General features: G+C 39.9%; 1 protein-coding gene across 4 annotated transcripts in view; it reads left to right on the top strand.

Annotated features, from left to right (window-relative positions):
* Window positions 1-21,419, top strand: part of CFAP95 (cilia and flagella associated protein 95) — a 138,096-nt gene extending 116,677 nt beyond the window's left edge. The window contains exons 8-13 of one of the 4 annotated variants that reach the window (XR_016019425.1): window positions 6,765-6,991; window positions 7,590-7,688; window positions 7,946-8,098; window positions 9,485-10,322; window positions 13,198-13,312; window positions 21,377-21,419. The gene's annotated coding sequence lies outside the window, so the exon portion shown is untranslated. Of the gene's footprint in view, window positions 1-6,764; window positions 6,992-7,589; window positions 7,689-7,945; window positions 10,323-13,197; window positions 14,459-21,376 lie in introns of those variants that run through there. The other 3 variants (XR_016019426.1, XR_016019424.1, XR_016019427.1) reach the window with 3 other exon arrangements.
* Window positions 21,420-22,317: the final 898 nt, after the last annotated feature.

The raw sequence follows: 22,317 nt of genomic DNA, 5'->3' as shown, positions 1-22,317 counted from the left end.
TAGCTAGAAAAGCCTGGAGTTTTTCATTGGCTTGGAGTCGGTAGGAGAACTTCCAAATCCAAACCCAAGACAGAATGTTTGTGTTTCATTTTTTTAAAAAGTGGCCATTACAAAATGCAAAAAGAATAGAAATAGCTGCATAGTTTCCCAGTTATCAGAAACCACTCTGTCACCTAACCCAGTATTCTCATCTATTCCCTATCCATTTTGTCCCAGAAATCTTGTGGAAAGATATAATGATGTACTTACTCACAAAAAAGCCCAAAGAAGTGAGTGAATTATCCAAGGACTCAAAATCATTCGAATCAGAATTGGGGTCAGAAACCAGGTGGAGTGGGATAGGCCGGAGTGTGGACCTCGACGTCAAAGAGACCTGGGTTTGAGGTCCTGTGCTGCAGCAGAAAAGCCCTGGTCTCTTATCTGAGCTTTCATTCTTTCATCTATAAACTGGGAAAATAATACTCATCTAGGTGATATGTTAAAAGGATTAGTGATAACCTACATAACGTATTTTCCCCACAATAATCCAGAAGAGTTGGTGGAAGGGCACCGTAGGTAATAAGACAGAAAGGAAGTTGGACTCAGATTATGGAGGAGCTAGAATTCATCAGCTGTGCTTGTCAAGATGTTTGGTCAGAAGGGACAGAGATGGGCTTTGACCAACAGTGTTATGGCACAGCTGAGCCTATGAGAGGCTCCACGGAAGCCCATGGGAAAGATAACCGAGTGGAGTAGCTCAGCTCTTCCTACGTGGCCACAGTTAGACTTTCAAATGCTGACCTGGTCCTTACTCCAGTGTAAAGATATGGCAAGCGGGATTTTTACTTCACATGGGATGCTCTGTCCTTTGAACCTCAGCAATGCCTCTATTAAGGACCAGGACCCACTCACTCAGATGTATTCTTTCCTGGTGTATACCATTTGCACTGCTTGTTGGCTGGTTTGGGGGTAAACTGAAGGGAAAGCATGCTAACACATCGTCCAAGGCTTCATTCTTGTCAATCCTCACACTTGGACCATCCTGTGTGGTCTGGCTTAGCTAAAAAGCTTAAGCCAAAGAATAATGAATTAAAAGGACACAGGGTAGCTCAGGGATGAAAGGAAATGCTGAGCAACCAGATCTTAACAGATGGGGGTCAGTCTTACTTGGGGATCTATGGATCTATAGGAGGCAAAAATAACTGAGTCGTTTTTTTTGAGGTACTACTAATGGGATCAATTAGTTTCCATGATTTTCCCAAACTTGGGTTATTCCTCTGAAAACTCAAATTCCTAGAGGAAAGAATCTGATGGGTCCAGCTCAGGTCACCTATTTACAGTCCCACCCAGACCCTATCCCATGAAGGAGAGGCTTTTTTTTTTCAAGGAGAAGGAAGAAGGGAAGTTGAGTAAGTTCAACATCAGCTGTCTCTCCTCACGTTAGGCCTCTCATAGAAAGTGAAAGTCTCCTGAGACTGTAGTCCCACAAGCTCTCTGGGGGAATCTGCCTTTGCAGAGTGAGAAGTGATTAACCAAGGCCTGTCCGCATTTTGCATGTTACTCCTGAGCTCAGTACGTCTACGTCACTTAGTAACCAAGCTCCCGTAACATAATATGAACACCGCTGTTGAGCATCACACAATCCAAATGGTGCCGAGCTGAACAAGAAGTCAGTATTTTGGAAATATGCCTCCTGACATGGACATAAAGAGCTGATTGTATTCTAGGTCTCGTTGCTGAGAAAGGGGTCTCTCCTAAACAGCGGAGATACAGGAACTACTCAGGATTGCAGCAGGAAGTGTCACAGAAGGGCTGCTGTCTTGGCACTTGAGGGCTGAGTATGGCCATCTGAAATAGTTTTCAGGGGAACAGCAGACAAGACTCAGATGTTTTGTCCCTGCGGCATAATATGCTGGTTCATCCTGAGTCAAAGCATTCAGAAACAGTTCTCCACCTTCCTAAACGAAGTGGCCATTCTGAAGTATGGATCCCTCTCTATCTGTGTCCCCTCTCCCTACTCTCTCAGGGGCCAAGGATTCTCTCCCCACACAGCCAATCAGAATCTGTTTTTAGCAAAGAATGTGAGCTACTTGTTAATTTAAGAGTAACCAAAAGCTACTATTTGTATAACACTTCCTGTGCATCTAAATGTTATCTCTTTGAATCTTTACAATGACCCCCAAGAACTGGAATGCTCATTTCCCTCTCCATATCCTCTCTCTACTTTGCTCTCTCTTTCTTTCTGCCCCCAGGAGCTTGACTTTCTATGAACCATATCAATGGGCTTCCTTGACCGCTGGTTTCTACTTGGGTTTGGCCAGTGGGAAGCACCAGCAGGATAGAGGAGGGGAAGCTCAAGGCATGTCCCCCCCCCCCCCCACTTCCTCCCCACCAGGGATGAACAGTATCTATGTTTCACCTGGAAGGCCGCAACTCCTGCTGTGTAGCCCTTTCCTATAGTTACAGCTGTAGCTCTCTCTTTTTTGTAGGAATTGTTTTCTCCCCCCTTGTCCCTTCAGATCTAGTAGTAATAAAGGACTCCTAGCTTCAACCCTTCCCAGAGTGCTTCAGCATGCCTTGCTAGTTTCTCTGAACCCTGAACTCAGCTTTATGCAGAGTCCCTCATTAAACCCTCCTCAGTTACCCTATTTGAGTATATTATCTATTAGTTACTAAGACTCTCCCTGTTATAGCTGGGTATTACTGTCCCTATGCTACAGATGAGAAAACTGTGGCCCAACAAACAGCATATTGAACCCACGCTGTTTATCTATAAAACACATGTTCTCCCTACTAACCTAGTCTATGTAATCGTCTTCATATTTAAGAGAGCTCTTGCCTTCAGCTAAAGAATTATACTCTGGCCTTTCAGGTAGTCACTTATGTGCGGGGATGTATTTTTGGAAGAGTGACCCTTTCTTCTTCCTACCAGGCATAGGTCCCATTCTGTCCCGCCCACTAAATGTGGTCTGGGTCCTCGTTTTCAAGTTTTGAAGAACCTTTCCTTCTTTAGTTTAAAAAGAATTGCTCTGATGTAAGAAGTCCTACTGTGAATACTTTTGTGAATAACTATCCCATGATTTTTAAAATTGTCCAACTAATTTTTAACTATAATTAATTTTTAAATACAGGTTTCTTGCACTGTTTACAGTTTCTTTATTATGTTTTTGTTTTATCTCAATAGTAGATTTAGTGCAAAGACTTGCATTTTTCTTTATTCTCTAAAAGGCTGAGAGATGTTTTGTTAGGCCATGTAAAGAACCATTGTTATTAAATTGGTATTGATCTTAAAAAAAAAATTGCTCTCTTTTCACTCAGGAATACCTCCTGAGATTTTGATATTTGCAGTTCTATAAAGCAGAACTCTTAAACTTACTTGGAAACAACCTTAATAAAATCTAACTTGAGGCCAAGTCCTGAAATACTAGATCAGAGAGGAACCTAATTAGCTTTTTTTTTTTTTTTTTTTTTTTTTTTTTTTTTTTTTGTACTCTAAATGCAATAAAGCATGTTTGAGCTGGAAATGGCCATAGAGGTTATCCAGGTTCTTAACCTCATTTTGAGTAACATAGACTCTCTTAAAATTTGAAAAGCTATGAAACCTCATCCCAGAAAAATACAAAATTCTTCTCTCTCTCTCTCTCTCTCTCTCTCTCTCTCTCACACACACACACACACAAACGCACACAAAATATTACCTATAATTTTGCGGGTTCATTGTCATCCTGAAGCCCACTCATGGGCCATTAGATTAAGCCTCCCTCGTCTAGAGATTAGTCTTAGGTTTACAGATGAAGAAGCTGACAGTCAGCTAAAAAGACTGGCTCAAGGTCACACAGCTCATTAATTTGTATATCAGTCAGGTTGGGCTAAGTTATGCTGCAGTAACAAACATCAAATTTCAATGGCTTAAAACAGCATATTTATTTCTTATTCATCCCGTGTTTCCACTGTGGATGTTTTGCTCCATGTCATTTTTATTTAGGAATGCAGGGTGACAGACAAGTAAGTGCCTTCTAGAACATCATCTGTCATCATGACAGAAGGAAAGAGAACAGTGTAAACTATGCACTGATTCTAAAGCTTCTGCCTAAAAGGGACACATCACTGCTGGTCATATTTCCATTGACCAAAGCAAGTCAGATGACCATGCCTAACCTCAGGTGGCCGAGAAACATGTGGTGGATAGGACACATGACTAAGAAAGCTGGGAAAGCCTGAAGTAGAACCAAGCCATTTTTATCTTTTGTCTAGTGCTCACTATTCTTCCAAGGCAACTGTATCAGAATCTAATTCATCTGGATATAGCCCACAGAAGATTTGTCATCAGCTTAGGAGAGCTGTATTTCTGATATAAAATCAAGACTAAATTGAAGGCTTCTGTTTGTCTTATTTGTAAGTGTTGGTTTTTCTGGACCAGTTCATTTAAGGTCCTATAGCAACAAATGAGGCCTGTTTCATACGGGGTAGGTTGATATTGATTTTATACAACATTCATTTTCAAACTAAAATTTTTTTTTTCCTACTGTCTGAATTGCTCTTATGTTTCCAACACTCGTTCATTTTGGACGGCCTCCATAGCATGGGACCATGGTGTCACCAATGCAAACAGAGGAGTTTCTGGATTTTTTATTTTTATGTTAGTAATTGATGATAGTTGTGGCTCTATTTTTATCTTCAATTGTTCATTTATTCTGCAATTTACTGAATACCTTTGTTTCAATAAATACCTTTGTTATTGAATGCTTTGTTTTAAGGGTTAGTGAGGATTAAATTAGAAATTTCACAGAGTCTGGTGCAAACTAATTGCTCAAAACATGTTGACTGGTTTGTGTGTTTGTGTGTATTTGTATATTTTGAAATCAATATAGGGTAATGATTGAAAGCACACACTTACTGTAAGTGTAAGATTTAGGCAATTTTATTAATCTCTGTGTCTCAGTTTTCTTTATCTATTAAACAGGAATAATAATACTACCAAACTTTTGGGCTGCTGTGAGGATTAATTATAAGAATATATGTAAAGCAACTACCCAGGACCTGGCTCAGAGAGAGTCCTTGATGACATTAACTATTATTAGTGTTATCAGCACAATTACTGGAAAATATGATTGCTCTTTGCCAAGTAGGCAGTGCAATGAGGAAGAAAGAGCACAGGTTTCTGTGTTAGTTAGACTTGTATTCCAATCTCAGCTCAGTTGTGGTGTGAACTGAAATAAGTTACTATTCTGAGTTTCAGCCTCTTCTTCGGTGATACATGGTAGCCCTCCTCACCTTGCAGGGTGTTTGGGAAGACCCTGCAGGGATACATTGCAGTGTCTCACACAATGCATGGCATTTTGGGGACAGTGGATAAATATTAAGTCTTTGAGATGTTGTGGGACATACAAAGATGAACCAAGGAACCAAGTCTCTCTCACCTTCCAGGGTTTATAATCTCATTATGGGGATAAGACATGTCCACACATAACTATAGATACCCTAAAATGGTGAGTGCCATAAAGGAGCTATAGCTAATGGGCCACAGAAGTTCACATTAGGTGAATTACTATAAAAGGGTCATTTAACGGGGCTGTTGGCTTCGGATGAACACAAGTGCTCTTTCCTAAAACGATATTTTAATTTACAAATGCCATTTGTTTTCTTTTGTCTCTCTCTCTCTCTCTCTCTCTCTCTCTCTCTCTCTCTCTCTCTCTCTCCTCATCACCCACTCCTTCCCCCTAACCCTCAGAATACCCTATTATGCACCACTGATAATTTTGTATGGAGGGGAGAAATTAATTACCATCACTGCCAGCACAGTTTGCTGATGTGCTGTGTTTTTTGGCTGTGATATTTACAGCAGCTCAGTTAAGATTTAATTTTCTGTTATTCCCTGAACTTTGCAGCCCTCATTTTTCATTTGCTGTCTGAGCTTCATTGTTCTAGCACCCTGGAACCACTGCTGGAAAGACTTACTTAACATTCAGAATCGATGAGCAAACAGGAAAAACATTTTACCAGAGACAGGCTACAAGTGATGTAGATTTAGCTTTGATTCTTAGCGATAGTTTCATATCCTTCTTTCAGCTTCCTGTGGCCAACTGCATTTCTCCATCTACTTTTCAAATAAGATACCTTAGAGGCAACTGAATTTGGGCGTTCTTGCCTGGAAATTCTACAGTCCAGAACCAAGCTGAGTGTTTTTATTATTTCCCTTTAATCTTGGCCTCTGGACTTGTTTGATATTATAGGAAAACTTTTATTTTTCATTTTGTCCCCTCTCATGAGTCACTTGCTAGAATTGCCCTATGACACAAAAACTTGTCTAAAGAGATCTCAGGGCAAGCAGCCTTTATTCGGCCTGGTTATCTGTAGATTCATTTGATCAGTGGGACGGGATTTTGATTACAGTATTTTTCCACTCAAGAGCTCACTGCTCCCTACACAGCCCTTTCCCCTGACCTCTGAGAGCATTCATCAGGGATGGGGTGGTGCAATACTTTCTCATCGCATGGCCGTTCACTCTGCAGCCCCACTACTAAGATGTCAGCAGGCTTACCATCATTCTGGACCTGTGGCATTTTGGTAACTCCGTGCCTGTCTCCAACATATATACCCATATCATTTTATGCAATCTGACTATGCCTTCTTATCCAGACTTCATTGGTGGGTGGGACCTTAGCTAAAATGATTTCCCCTGGAATTTTGGATTTGGGACTGAGAGATAGGTAGGCAAGTCTCTTTATAGGGGCTGGAGCTACAGGTGTCCAAGTCAGGGGTACTGAATGCCATTTTTCTTCCAGGTGGAATCAGCACGCAGTGAAAAAAAAAAATGGAGCAGGCTCACAGAAAGGAGAGAGAGTGGAGCCATAGAGATGGAAGGTCCTGAGGGCCACTGGGAGCTCTGGTCCCCCTTGTTCCTATAGCATAGGAGTGTGTGTCTTCATTTTCATTGGGCGCCACAGATACCCTCAAACTTTTCCAATGAATCTCACCGACTTAGACTGGTGAATGTTGGTTTCTGTCACAGGTAATCAAAGAGTCCTAATTGGCTCAATGCTTTTCCTTCCCAAATTGCTGCCTTTTATGCTTCTGGTAATAGCTAACAAGAGAACGTTTAGGTCATTATTCAGTACCTTGGTAACCATAGAGGAAAATGTTAACACGTAAATGTGCTTTAAAAAGAATCATCAGCTGTGCCCAAAGAACTGAAAGCAAGGTCTTGAAGACATATTTGTACACCCATGTTTGTAGCAGCATTATTCACAATAGCCAAAAAGTGGAAGCAACCCAAGTGTTCATAGATGAATGAATGGATAAACAGAACGTAGAATATACCTACAATGGAATATTATTCAGCTTTGAAAAGGAAAGAAAGTCTGTCACTTGCTAAAACATGGATGAAGCTAGAGAACATTACACTAACTGAAATAAGCCCATCGCAAAACAAAACAAAACAGTCAAATAGTGTATGATTTCATTTATATGAGGTACGTAGAGCAGTCAAATTCATTGATATGGAAAGTAAAATGGTGGTTGCAAGGGGCTGGGGAGAATGGGAAGTGACTGTTTAATGTGTATAGAGTTTTAGATTTTTTTCATTTGTTTGTTTTGTTTTGTTTTTTTAGTTTCAGTTTTCAAAGATGAAAAGAAACCTGGAGATTGGTTGCCCAACAATATGAATGTACTTAACTTACTAAACTCTACACTGAAAAATGGTTGAGAAGGTAAATTTATGCTATGTGTATTTTATCACAATTAAAAGAATAATAAAATTCCCTGACTATATCATTTATTTGGGGGACGTAGAGAAAGATAGTGGAATGACCCTGGACTGTGAATAAGAGGCCCAAATTCTATGCCACATTCTATTCCAGGCTTTGGACTCGAAGAAGTATGACTCGTCCAACATTGTTTAACTTCTTTATGACTCACTTCATTCGTGTGTTCCTTGAATTCATTCATATGAGTACCTGCTTTGTAGGTTCTGGGTCCCATGCAAAATGCTGGGAACATGATGATGGATACGTTGTGGTTTCCTGGAGAAGCTTGTGCATGGGCTGCAGTCTCTGGCCATGTCTGGGAAGATCAACCAAGAGGATTTCAGCAGATGAGAAAGTGAGAAATGGCGTTCCAGGTAAAGAAGCAACATGCACAAAGGCCGGGAGTCAGGGAAGGGCCTGCCTGAAGCGTTTGGAAAATTCTGAGAAGCACTTTTATGTCAAAGCCAGGGCAGCATATGGGAGCAGATGAGAGAAGAATGTGGGAAATGGGGCTGAATAAGGAGGCCAAGATGGGTTGAGAGAGGCTTTCCTGCGGATGATTTTGGAGCTAGCCAATATTTCCCTCTGTGCGTTCTGTAGACCCCCTGCCTCTCAAGAGGCTCTTAGACAAATAATCCGAGAGATGTTTCATTTTTTGTCGCCATCTTTGGTATTTTGGGTACTTCTCAGCATACAAAAGGTTAGAATTCCTTCTATAAAATCCTTATTGCCTTTGTTTAATCCAGCATTTTCCAAATTTCTCTGACCATGGAACTTTTTTTTTTGTGTGTGTGTGTGTATCCTTTAGAGGCAGACATATTTTTTAAAAAATCAATCACTTTGGAAAATCTATGTTAAGGTTGGGACACAGGAATATAAACCACACCTAATTTTGGTTTTGTTTTTTAAAAGAGGAGGGAATTTTACTGGGCCATCGTCTCCCATTCTGTGAGTATTTTCAAGACTCTGGTTCCTTTACTGCCGTCCCATGCTGACTTTCCCAAATGGGGAGATGTCCTGTAGGAGAGGCTGCCATGTAAGCGGCAGCTGGATTCGGCATCTGTATAGTGTGTTCTGCCCCAAAGGAATGTCTTTCCTCCTCCTAGAAGCAGGTCTCTGAGACAAGGATTTAAGGGCAAGTAATTTATCTGGGAAATGATCCCAGGAAACATTCATAACCGAGTGAGAAAGTGAAGCAGGGAAGGTAAGGCAGCTGATACATAATGTGTTATCAAGCAGTTTCAGACTGGGGCAATTGAGGCTTTGGGGAACCCTGAGAGGAGTGTAAATTCTGTACTTCTAAGTGTTTCTACCGGAACGGCAAGGGAGCTGGGGCATTTACCCACCTGCTCCTGACAGTGAGTGGTTAAGAGCTGCTCCTTTTAATTCTCTGGCACTCCTGGTTTGTCACCCACATGAGCAGAGCAGACTTCGTTTAGAGAAAGTCCGCAGAGAGAGGCACGCAGGGGCCTGACATCTGGAAATCAGACTGACTGGTAAGGGCCAAGGGGCTAGGGATGGGGTACTGAAAATGTCTGCTACAGTCTCAAAGTTAGGGAAGACGGAGAGGACATTGTTACTGTTTTAATAGCTCTGCTGTTTATATTGAAGGAAGATTTTCTGATAATGTGGCAAGTTTCCGTTCACGGCTTCAAGATTCTAGAATTTCAGCTATAGTTCCCTTCTGTTTGACAATAGCCCAGTGACCTCATCTCCAATTATTTGCTGATTTAACTCTCACTTTCGTCTTTTTATTCTAGGTCCCAGGTTTTTCACTTACCTGATTAGTACTCCAAACTATATCTTAGCCCTTCTGAAGATGCATGTCATTACCATCAAGTTTTTGCTTTTGTTTTGGGGCTGAAGTCTCCTTTCTAAATTGCCTTTAACTTTGGAGAAAGGCTCATTCTGCTCACAGACATTGACAAGAAGATTAGATGAGCCACTCTGGGCTATGTCCCCGAATCTGCCCTTTCAAGTCCCCCTCAGCCTCCCGAGCAAGCCATTTGAACACCTGGACCTCAGCACTTACCCTTTCAGCATTCACCATTCATGCTTTGTTTTTATGTGCGTTTCATTTATCCAACAAGAATTCGTGGACTCCTACAGTGTCCAGGAAGCACCACTGCACATGATCTGGGAGTAGCAGGTGGAAGGTGAGGAAGCAGCGAGGACAGTGGCTCCAGAGAACAGACTCTGGAATGATAAAGACTTGAGTGCAAGGCTCGCGTTGGCCTTTGGGAAGTCACTTTGCCTTTCTGAGGCTCTGATTAACTCGTCTATAAAATGACACCTCTGTTATGGGCTGAATTGTGTCTCCCTAAATGCATGTGTTGACGTTCCAACTCCCAGTACCTTATATTTGGAGACAAGGTCTTTAAATAGGTAATTAAGTTAAAACGAGGCCATTGGGGCAGGGCCCTCATCCAATGTAACTAGTGTCCCGATAAGAAGAGGAACAGCCACAGGGGTGCACGAGCACAGGAAACAACCATGTGGAGGCAGCAAGAGGGTGGCCATGTGCAAGCCAAGGAGACTGGCCTCAGAGGCATTTAACCCTGCGGATACCTTCCTTTTGGACTTCCAGCCTCCAAAACTGTAAGAAAATAAATGTATGTTTTTAAAGCACCCAGTCTGTGACATTTTGTTATGATAGCCCTAGCAAACTAATATACCCACTGTATGTGGTTATTAAGAATATTAAATCATATGATGCACATATAACTCTTAGTACAGTTCCTGACTCATAGACAACAATGAGTACATGGAATTATTTTTGCTATTATTATTACAAAGCTAGACTAGACATAAATGCCATCCTGAAATGACACTGTGTTTAGATGGAGAAACATGGACTGAAATACCTATACAACAAGATGGAAAATGCTGAGTGCCAAAAGATATAAAGAAGAATCTATGAAAATCCTAAGAGGAAGGTCTGGGAGGAGGGAGCTTGGAGAGACTGAGATGGGTGTGACAGAGAAGAAGCATTTGACCTGAGGTGGATAGTGTTAGTGCATGCAGATGGCAGTGCTAGGATGTTAATTATACATGCATGTTTAATTATGTGTATTACATATTAATATACCACATGCATACATATCTATATTTAAGTGACCTGGAACAATACTCATTATGCATTCAGTCAATAGATATTTAGGGGGTGCCCACATGAAGGTGCTGTTCTAAATGTTAAGGAAACAGTAACGACTAAGTCCCTACCCTCATCAAATTTATACCCCATGGAGTGATGTTCATAAATATTAAGAATAGAAAGATTCTGAAATGATATGTGCAGTATGATCCTATTTTAAACATGTATGTGTATATAAATTAGTGTTTTATAAAAATGCTATCACCTACGTATAGTTAAAGAGAAAGTGAGAGGGCTAGAGCAACAGACATTTGGAAAGCTAGAAACCAAGTGTTAAGCGTAATTGTATTTCAATGCTGGAAATATTTTTCTTTATTTGTATTTTCCAAATTTGGGGGCACTAAACTTGTGCTTTATATATATTGTTTAAAATGTGGTATATTATGCCTACAATTAAACAACCAAGTGCTAAAAGTTAGAACTTCACAGAAGTTGCAAGGAAAGAGCCTTTGCCAGCTTTCCTTATTCCCATCTCCTAGACAGTTGTCACATTTCTAACCCTGAAGGCCTTTCTTTGTAGTTGTCCTTATTTTTCACATTTCCACTTGAAGGCCTCTTGATGTTCAACTCTTTTCCCTACATCTGCTACCATCCTCCTTGTTTATGGTCCATAAATCCTTTTATTTGATAAAATAAAATCTTCAGCTTGAGGGGAGTGCTTTCCCCAGAGAACATTATGCTCAAATTCTGAATCTTTGGGCTTTTAGAAGGAAAAAATACTCCATAAATGCAAGTGATTGCTGTTTCTATTTGTTTTATACTTCCTAAATGTATAGAAAGTGTTCAAATAAAGCTGGCTTAAAAGTAGCTCATGGATTTTACAATAAGAAGCAAAAACCACAGAATTTAGGATCCCCCTGATGGTGCAGGTCTCCCATTCACAAGAGGGGTTCTGATATAAAAGCATGGTGCCCTTCCTGGCCCCCCCAAAACATAGGAGACAGGCCCTGACTCACCAGTCCTGAGACCAGAATCTCAGCCCTTGGGTGCATAGGCAGAGCCAGATTCTAGGCTGAAGGTCAGGAAAAGTTTGTGGGTCATGGCAGCGCTTCTGGCAAACATAGTTTATCTTTTTTCCATTGAGGCCCCAGTCTGCTTGGCATGACCTGGTTTATCTGGCAAACCTAGTTAGGTGGTGCTGCAGCTTTTCAGAGCTTTGGACATCTTGCAAATAGACGGCATGGTGATTTTAATAGGCTCACAGTTTACAGTATGATATTTTCACATGTCTTTTCATTGATTTACTCTGGTTTCTTATCCCAGGGATTCCTGTCTTTTCTTCTTAATTCAAGTGCTAGAAATTTTAACTACAATTCTTGCAATGCATGTATTTATTCCATAAATTTTTTTTTCATCCCAAACGATCACTTGTGATGGTGGCCCTGCTGTCATTTTGAGTAAAATTAATCAGTTTACCTATGTAAATGTTTTAAATGAATGTCCAGTTCAGTGGGGTTCATTATAATTTAAGTAATGATTTACATAGATTCTAGACAAAATAGAATGAGTTATTTAAATTTGAAATGAACCTATATGAATATGTTCACACCACTGAAAACAACTCAAAAGTTAAGAAAAAAATCTGATTCCTCATTGAGAAAGCCATTTATGTGATGGTTTCACGTTGTCACTTAAATTTTTTCTGTTTTCTATTGGCTGGTAGGATAAGTGCATTACACTGGCCTGTCAGACCAGGCATGAACTGGCCTCGGCCTTTTCTGCAAGCCTCACACTCTAACCAGAGCATAATTACTTCTTTAATTTCCTCCAGAGCACTAAATTCCTTTATCCCTAAGTCTTCACTTATATTAAAAAAAAAAAAAAATTATTATTTTCATCCTGGAAAACTTCACCCATTTCCCTCCATCTGGGTAACTCCTACTTATCTGTTAAGCCTCAGGTTACAAGTGGCTTCCTCGGGGGAGCCTTCCCAGATTGGCTTGGTCTAGGTTAAGCCCCCTCCTCTGCATCGTGTCATCATAGCAGGTCATTACTGTCCACTTCTCCTCCACGAATCTGTAACATTGCTAAGAGTAGAGACCATTTCTTTATGTTACCATTTTATCCCGTGTACTTAGCACAGTGCCTGGCTGGCACATAGTGAGTGCTCAATAAATATTTCTTGACTGAATGGGTCCATTGAAAAAGTTTGTCCAGAGAAGGAATTAGATTTCAAGTGATTTCATGGGTCCTGTGCTGCCATTTACTTGGGTGCCTGAATCATCCAGTCAATTCAGATCGAACAGTTATTATAGAATACCACATGTGTCAGCTGTTTCCACCTACACTAGTTCATTGATCTTCTCCTTTCTGTTTTAGAGCTGAGGGCACTCAGGCTCAGCAAAGCGAAGAACTTGATCGTGGCAACTCATGATGAATAGAAAGAATCCTGAGCTTCGGAGACCAAACTCGTCACTCTTGGCCCTATGTCAAGGTGCTGCCTCTTTAAGCTTTTGACTTTTGCCATGATCTCTTCCTGCAGCCATCTGGTAGGCCATTGCATTAGAACCTAGGAAGCCTTGGATTACCTACTTGAAAAGTACAACTTAGGCAGAAATCAAAATGGAATTCTGGAGGGGAATTGGGGGAGGAGCACTGCTCTGGAGATCCAGATACCTGTTCTTTTCTTCCCTTTGTTACTAACTAGCTGTGTGACCTTGGGCCTGTCACTTAGTCTCTCTGGTCCTTTCTTCTCTATACAACGAGTGGGAGTGATTGGATAATTTTGGGGGGGCCTTCCAGTTTTAAATTCTACAATCCTAAGCTTGAAAGCCGGTACAAGGCATCAGGCTTGCACATTGATTTCGAGCAGGGCATCAAGTCTACCTGAGAGACAGCTCACCTCTCAGGGGCTTTTCTGAAATTGCGTTCTGAAAGTAAGAAGTGAAGAGAGCTACCCTCTTATTTATGTTTTTTGTATACACCAGGCAACAGAGTAATCACCATGAGTCATGGGGGGAGTGGAATGAAAAGAATGCATTGTGCCACCTTTTCATTGGCTGTCATCATTGGCCTTTGAATAGGCCCCAGTGAACACTGGTCCTCCACACACGTTCCCATTTTCATAGAACAGACTCCTTCTGAGCCACATTTGTTCTATGAAAATCGTCTGTAGCTCTGTACCTCTTGAAACTACATTATGTATTTAAGCACTTAGCAATCAGACTTCACATCTTATTGCTGCCCAAGCAAATCTGAAATGTAAAAATGCAAAGTGTAGAGAGTGAAAATAGATTTTAAGTTGTTTGCATATAAATTGATTTCCATGAACAATTAAAATGTACCATAATTTGCAATGCTTTTTAGAGGTGCGAAAGTAAATAAAGTAATTTTATTATCCACATGTGAACTTAGTAAAATTACAGGTAAACTGTCATTCTGAATTTAAAAAGTAAGCCAATTTTGACTTTATGTAGCTGAAAACAACAGAGTAAATTAAAAATATATGTAACTTTAAAACTTTGAAGTTAATATAGAATGGATATCAGTAAGTACCTTAAAATTCCCTTTAAAAATTGAAGTTGTGGAGAAGGCAACAGAAAAAATATTAAAATTAACAAGAGATTTGAACTTGAGGATTATTAGTCTAGGTTAAAGCAGTAGCTGTGGCCAAAATGATAGAAAGTGAAATAGAAAATGAAGATATTTACTTTTCCTGTTTTCTCTGATTGTGTGACTTTGAAACTACATTAAAAAAAAATCAGGAAATTCATTTTTTTTTTTGCTGTCACCAGCTAACTGTGTCAATTTAGGCAAGTCACTTTAACTCTTTGGAGAGAAATTTTGCTGTGCATGGAGTTAATATTTTATAAAAATTGTTAAACCTTAGCAACTTTATGAAAAGGCTAGAATGTCCTACCAGGAATGACACCACAGATTACAGCCTAATTTCAAGTTTAATAAATTCTGGAAGTAGATGTCTACACTTCATGGAAAATAAGACGCATTTTATTTCCATACTGAATCAACTTCCTGTTTTCAAACGCGATTTCTGTGAAGAAAATGGCCTGAACATTGACACTGTAGTGTAGACACGTAAAGGCCAAATCCCACAGATCATAGGTGGGAGAAGTCTTAGCCTGTGTGGAAAATGTAGACTATACTCCATTAAAAGATAGATTTAGACTAAACAGACATATTTCTAGCAGGGCACTTGCAGTATTGAGATATCTCATGGAAAATGGATCTGTTTTTTTTTCTTGTAGCAATGCTGCCCATTTTTTGGGAAGTTAATTAAGAACAGCACTGCTTCCTTGTTGACCAACAAATCAATAATAACATCCTAGAGTTTTATGGCACCTTCTTCAAAAGAACGTATCATGCTCAAGTGAGAAATTCTATTTTTCTTGTTCATAAAATTTCTAATTTGATTTGTCTCAGTGATAATGTAAAAATACATATAACCTACGCACCATAGAGAATGTTTATTTCATCTGTTGATTCTCAGAAAGAAGCAAGAAATAGAGTGAGCTTCAGTGGTCAATTGTGGTTTTGAAAACAATTGAATTTCAAAGCAACTGTAACCACAATGTAGATTTAGGGAGCAGGGCTCATTTTAATGTTGAACTTGAACCAGGTGTTCCAGAGTGAACTCTATAGAATTCCACGATGAAGTATGAGAGTCAGTTGAAGAAGGAGAAGCAGGAGAAGATGGTGAGCAATGAGATAAAGATTCAGTTAGTGCAAGAGAGAATAGTGCTGAGCTATAAGGTGTGATAAAAAAATATGGTGAATGTTCAAATTTAAAAAAATGTATTACAGTAAGAGACACATTGCCATTAATCCCCCTCAAAATACTCCCCCCTCGCTTCAAACACACTTATCCCATCATTTTTGCCACTTTCTGAGGCAGTTCTGGAAGTCCTCTTTCATGAGTGTCTTTAGTTGCGCTGTCGTGGCTGCCTCGATGTCCTGAATTGATTCAAAATGTTTACCTTTCATGGTCATTTTGATTTTGGGGAAGAGCCAGAAGTCGCACGGTGCCAGATCTGGTGAATTAGGTGGATGAGGACACACTGTAATGTTTTTATTTGACAGAAATTGTCACACCAGAAGCGATGTGTGACATGGAGGGTTGTCATGATGGAGGATGAAGTAAAGACACTCACGAAAGAGAACTTCCAGAACTGCTTCAGAAAGTGGCAAGAACGATGGGATGAATGTGTTCAAAGTGAAGGGGAGTATTTTGAGGGGGATTAATGGCAATGTGTCTTCTGTTGTAATACATTTTTAAAATTTAAACATTCACCATATTTTTCGATCACACCTTGTATGTGGCTCAGAGGCAGGACCAGGGATGGAGGGCATCTGAGGAGTGGGGGATAATCTGTAAATTATGGTGAGAGACTGCTAAGGCTGTAGACACGAGGTCAGAGAGGCACAGGCATAGCAAACTTGAGGGTGGTGATGGATTACTGGAGGGTATATTTTTTACTTTTCATCAAACATGCATTCCTGAAAAGTTCTGTGAAAATCTAACTGTCGTAAAGTAAAAATATATTTAATAGTTAGCTATTTAAAGGAAATTTAAGTCTCTAAAGGAAAGGGTACTTTTGTAATACAAATACCAATCCCCTAACTTATTTCTTTGAAAATGCACGGTTGCTGTGTATGTTGAGTTTTCTCAGAGCAAAGGACTCAGGCAGTTGAGAGAGAAATGCATATTATTTTAGCTTTGGGTATCGCATCAAGACAAGACAGAATGTTTCCTGCTGAAAGAGGCTCTTGTAATTATCTAATTCAACTCCATTCTCCAAATGAGAAAACTGAAGATTAAATGCTTTGCTCAAGGACAACCAGGGGTTCACTGAGAGTTAATCATATGTTAAGTGATTCATTCATGGTCCTCAGCTGGCTGGCTGAACAAATGAGAGCTAGAACCCAGCAGCTCTGCCTCCCACTCAGGCCTCATTCTCTGCATCTCCCTGGGATTGGATGGCTGCAATGCAGAGAGAATGAACGGAAGCCTCAGTGCAGCTGTGCACTTTTGTCCTCAGGGACCCTTTCCAGCTCCAGAATCCTATCGTTCTATATCATCACTGCATCTCTTGTGTTTTAAGACTGTTATCTGAAAGGATTTCTTGTAAGATCAGGAGGCAGCCAAAAACAGGAAAAGAAATAACTGTTATTGGCTCCCAAATGGCCAGGGAGTATAGTACTATATCTTATGGAAGGAGATGGATAATGTGAAAAGAAGAAATTTATCTTCTAGAAAGCAATAAAGCTTTAAAAAACACCAACGCAGTTTCCCTTCAGTTCTGCCAGAATCTATCAAATATGGCACCTTAAATAGGTCCAAGTTTCAACAGATATCAGGAAACCCCAAGTGTGGTGTTTTTGAAGGTGTCATACATCTCCAGAAACATGTCATTTTGTTCCAGCTTTCTCTTCTGTGCACGCCATATAATTTAGCGTCTTGCCATTTATTCTCAAAGATTCCTCATGTATCTCTAGTTTCCTAGAAGTGAGCCCTTTATTTTTAACTGAAGAAAATGGATTATGTGAGAACTCAGAGAGAAAAAGAGAGAGAGAGAGAGAGAGAGAGAGAGAGAGAGAGAGAGAGAGAGAATAAGATTAAACACCATTCTCACACCCACTTTTCTATTCTCTGCTAAGCACCATAGAGATGGTCCTCAGATAAGGGCTCTAATTTTAATCTCAGGATTTGAAAATGATTTTATTTCTAAGTGACAGCCTTACGTCACCTACTTCCTATTTTGATTTCTTTTCCCCTTACCTAGCACACACATTTCTTCCTAAAAATATTTTAGAGCAGCGTGCATTCACATGAAGTGTTTAATGTAGTTGGGTTACCCAAAGAAGAATAAATATAACTCTTCTGAATGAACAATCCTAACTAAACCACTTTTAAATAGAAATCATGTTCTGAGATGACAACATTGTCTACATTTTGAATTGTGTGTAAAATACTGAAGAAAACATTTTATAAATAGCCATTCTGAGCTTCAGTGTAGACGGAACCATAGAATCAAGGAATGCTAGAGCTGGAAGAGATATTAGAATTTCTGGAGAGGTTTCCTCACTTTACAGATGAGAAAACCGAAGCCTAACATCTCACTTCATTTGTTTTCTTTTCCTCAAAAATCACAGTCCTGTGCTGCCTGTTGTCCAATATCTGAAAATATTACTTAGTATATTTTGCCAAATTTGCAAGGTATGGTGGGAGTATAAGTCTAGTTCCAATTACTTCATCATGGTTGGAAGCTGAATTTTTCAATATTAAATATTTTCAAATTTTGCAATCTTTCTCTCGCTGTGGTTGAGAGCTAATTCTAGTTCTGAGCCAACCCCTTTGATAACTAGTGAGTGATGGAAGCAAGAGGGCTCTCTGCTCAGGGCCCCACTCTTTGGAGAAACACGCAAACACATGCACACATGAATATATTAGGAACACAGGGGCAGCGATGCCTCTGTCAGCTGACAGCTGATGTTCAGCGCTGAATCAGCAGGAGCCACAACAGAAAACGTATCCTTGTGACCTGCACTGTTCAGGCCCCAGGAGACTGGTACATTTGAACGCCAGGAAGCTTTGTGGGTTGTGCCACCATGATTTCAGAGGCGGGCACTGCTTTGGGGGTTCTGGGAGGATTTGAATGGCAGAAGCATTTAGTGAGAGGAAAGAGAAATTAAATTCTTCCTCTCAGTCATCCTGAATATAATACATTCTTATTTATCTTGCCAATAGTGCCAAATGTTCATTTTCTTGCTTCTGTTTGTGTTACAATTTGTTGTCCCAGAGATACTCACAGATTACTGTAGTATTTGCAACAGTTGCACATGGCAGCTAAAGAATGCTTGGAAATATTTTTTTAAAAAAATGTATATATATATATATATATATCTATATCTATATATATAGATATAGATATATATATTTCTGTTAAATTTATGTGTATGTAGATGAAGACACAGCATTGTGAAGTGTGATACTGAGTCTTTACCTCACAAGACTGATACTGAATCCCATAATTTTGAATAAGTTAAATTACGTTAAAATATTAGTATTTAAATACATTTTCAAAAGAGCAAATTTTAGAAGTTCAGCATTATTTTAAAACTTTTAATTTTACATTTTCCTACTCATTCATTGCAATTTGTATTTTGCCTTTTAATTTTAATATGCCAAAAAATAACATTTCAAAGACATTAAAAATCTTTATTTTTAACATTAAAGTTAAATGTTTGATAAAATATATTCAAGATTTGTGTACTTTGATAAATTATATCTTAATATTTTACACCATTGGGAATGAGTACAGGTTGAAATCATGGTAAATGCAGAAAATACAAAATGTAGTACAGTTATATATCTGAAGGGGAAAGAGTAAACGTCATTATAAAGGTGTTTATTTGACAAAGCCGAAGGATAGTATGTATTCTACTTAGCAGTTAGTTAACTTGATTTGGCACTTTTAAATAATTACACTTAGGATATGAGAGCCATCAGTTGTATTCTGCTCTAGAGTCCATGAATCTTAGGGGTGGGCCTGGGTGAGAGGGATGGAGACGAAAGTCTGTTCCTCAGCTGAGAGAGGGTCTCAGTGTATGTATGTTGTGTCCAGACTGGGCAGGGTGAGATGAGGAGTATAGGGAGACTGATTTGAGAACACTATTCTTCAGAATTGCGGGTTATAGCTCGGTTCTGGGGTCTGCTTTCCCTAACCAGTGGTTCTATGATGAAGGCCAAAGGCAAGCAGGCTGGGCTTGGGGGCAGGATTCCAGCCAGCAGAGAACTGAAGCACAAACAGGGCCACTGAGGTTGACCTCTGTTCATGTAGACAAGGTCAGAGGAGGAGATGGTGGTGGCTGGGGCAGAGGGCAGAACAGACAGGAAATGCCTGCCCTACGTCCCCTCCAGATGGCCAGCACGCCTTGGCTACAGGCTCCAACTGGCCAGTTGTGCCAAGACTCTTGGGATGCTTCCTGCCCTGGTCACCATTCGCCAGACTTTGAACTGGTGGCAAACATCATTGACTCCTGTTCAAAGGAGTAGGAAGCAGAAAAATAATAGGGCTATTTTTATCTACCCCACGTGATTAAGGCTAGTATTTGCAGTGATGTTTTATAAACAGTTTAGTCATAATCACCTCGCTAAGCATGTCTCCTGTGACAAAATTTATGTTCTGTCTGTGATTGTCTCTGCTGGGTTACTTTGACTGAGCCAGGATGGATAGAGTGTTGTCTTTGTGCTAGTTTCTGTGGGAGGCAGTGGGAGAACTTCGGGCAGGAGAGAATGGCTATCAGCGTTTAATGGATTGCTTCAGCTGTGAGTGGAAGTTGTGCCTGTGAGAAAAGTCACTGAAACAAATCAGAGACATTGTAAAATAACCATGCGAGGCCATTCATTTGGCTAACAGATAGTGCATATCTCTCACCAAAGCAATCACTGTCCTGCGCAAAGAGTTAGAAAAGCCCAAATTGATGATTGCCTTACCCAAAGTGAAACGTTAGTGCCAGTTACAAATTAGCCAAAGACACATGACGTCTTAGAGGGGAGAGACTGTGCTATGTTCGTTTCTGTATCTCCAGTATCTAGCTCAGGGGTTTTTAACCCTGGCTGCACATTGCAAACTGCAGGGAGCTCTTAAAAATACTGCTGCCCAAGTGCCACTCCAGACCAATTAAATCAGAATGTGTTGGAGATTTTGGGGCTGGCATGTTATATATTTTAAAGTTTCTCAGGTGATTGCAGTGAGCAGTTAAGGCTGGCATGTGCTAAGCTAGCTATCAAGCTGGACACATAGTAATAACTCATGAACTGAACCTGGAGCAAGTAGCTTTTGCAGATACCACTGTAACTGAAAGAAAAGGACGAGCAAAGGGCTGTATCCTTCCAGTTAGCAAACGGCATCATTGGAATGGTTTGTGTAGAGGTGCGGTCTCATGGCCATTAAAGAGGTGTGTGTGTGTGTGTGTGTGTGTGCGTGTGTGTGTGCGCGCGCGCGCGTGCATGTGTGTGTATTTTGGGGGGTGTGGGGTGTTATTTTAGGCTTTTTTGGGAAGCAGTTGAGGCAACGACCTTTCTAAGACTGCCTCTTCTGGCCAGAAGTCCAGAAGAGGGCTATGGTGAAATCATTAGAATTGTAAAGTTTTACCACATCTGTTGCTTTTTGTGGAATAAATGACCTCTGTTCAGATTTTCCCATTTGCTCATGTGTCTGAGATAGATGCAGCTTCCTGGTACATAGGGCAAAACTTGGCTGATTGACCCTGGCCAAGGGTCATTTTCTGTGTATCAAATGTACAGCCCTGAATCACTCAGTTCTGTGAGCTTTACTTTTGTGCCAAAATGTGCGTCTGGGTCTGAGGGGGTCCCTAGCACATATATTTTTGAATTTCACAAGTGCAGAATGATGTATGAATTTGTGTACAACACAAATATTAAAACATTGAACTAACATTTCTAATGGAGGATTAATGAATATACTAAGAGGATAACTCAATGGCCCTTATTCTTTGTTTTCCTCTTCTTCCCTAGGAAAGGGAACTAGTGTATATCCATGCACAGGTGACTACTTTAGATAAGTATTTTTGTTTATACCTGACTCTTTATATGGGAATTTCCCTCATCTTGATTCTTTCTTTTTTGGATTTTTTAATTAGTTTCAGGTGTACAAAACAATGTACTAGTTAAACATTTATCATTTATGTCCCTCACATAGTGATAACTGCCCTCTCCCCATCCACTACCCCTCTGACATCGCACAGAGCCATTATATTTCCACTGTCTCTATTCCTAATGCTGTACTCCACTTCTTGTAACTGTATATATACACATGTATATGTGTGTATATATATATATGTATGTATATATATATGTATATATATATGTATATAATTATAGTTGACATTCATTATTGTTCAGCTTCAGCTTCTGGTGGACACTGCAGTGATCAGGCATCTATATCATCCTCATCTTGATTCTTGACTAAGTATGACTGAGTTCCAAGAATAGGCTGAGATATGACTATCCAAAAAGAAAGAGCATTACACCTAGTCTTGCAATATTTTCCATTGTTACTTTGTAACTTCTAGTAAAAGACATGTCTGAACATTTTGGGGGGTTGCTTAATAACTTAGATCAACTATGGTAATCTGTCAAAACAATAAAAGCAAAAGAATGAATGGAAAGATGAATAGATGGATGAAGACCCAACAACAACAACCTCTGACATCTGTGGCTGTCCTGTGATTGTTCTGTAATGCAAAACTGGCCCATCTTAGTTTTAGTTTCTTTCAGGTTTTCTCTTGCAGAAGAGCTGTCTCTGCTGATGGGCAGTGAACCCAATATGGATTTCACTTTATGTCAGAATCTGCTCTATTCTGATTATCCACCCATAAACCAGATGGTTCTTGTGACCTCATGTCTGTAATTGATACAGAGTAGAATAAAATGTTTAGGGCATGTCATAAGAAAAA

This window comes from Rhinolophus sinicus, chromosome 16, assembly GCF_057876585.1.
Source record: "Rhinolophus sinicus isolate RSI-liver-muscle chromosome 16, RSI-T2T, whole genome shotgun sequence".
Taxonomy (NCBI): domain Eukaryota; kingdom Metazoa; phylum Chordata; class Mammalia; order Chiroptera; family Rhinolophidae; genus Rhinolophus; species Rhinolophus sinicus.
Note: the sequence above shows the minus strand (reverse complement) of the source record. Positions and strands in the feature narration are given on the sequence as shown.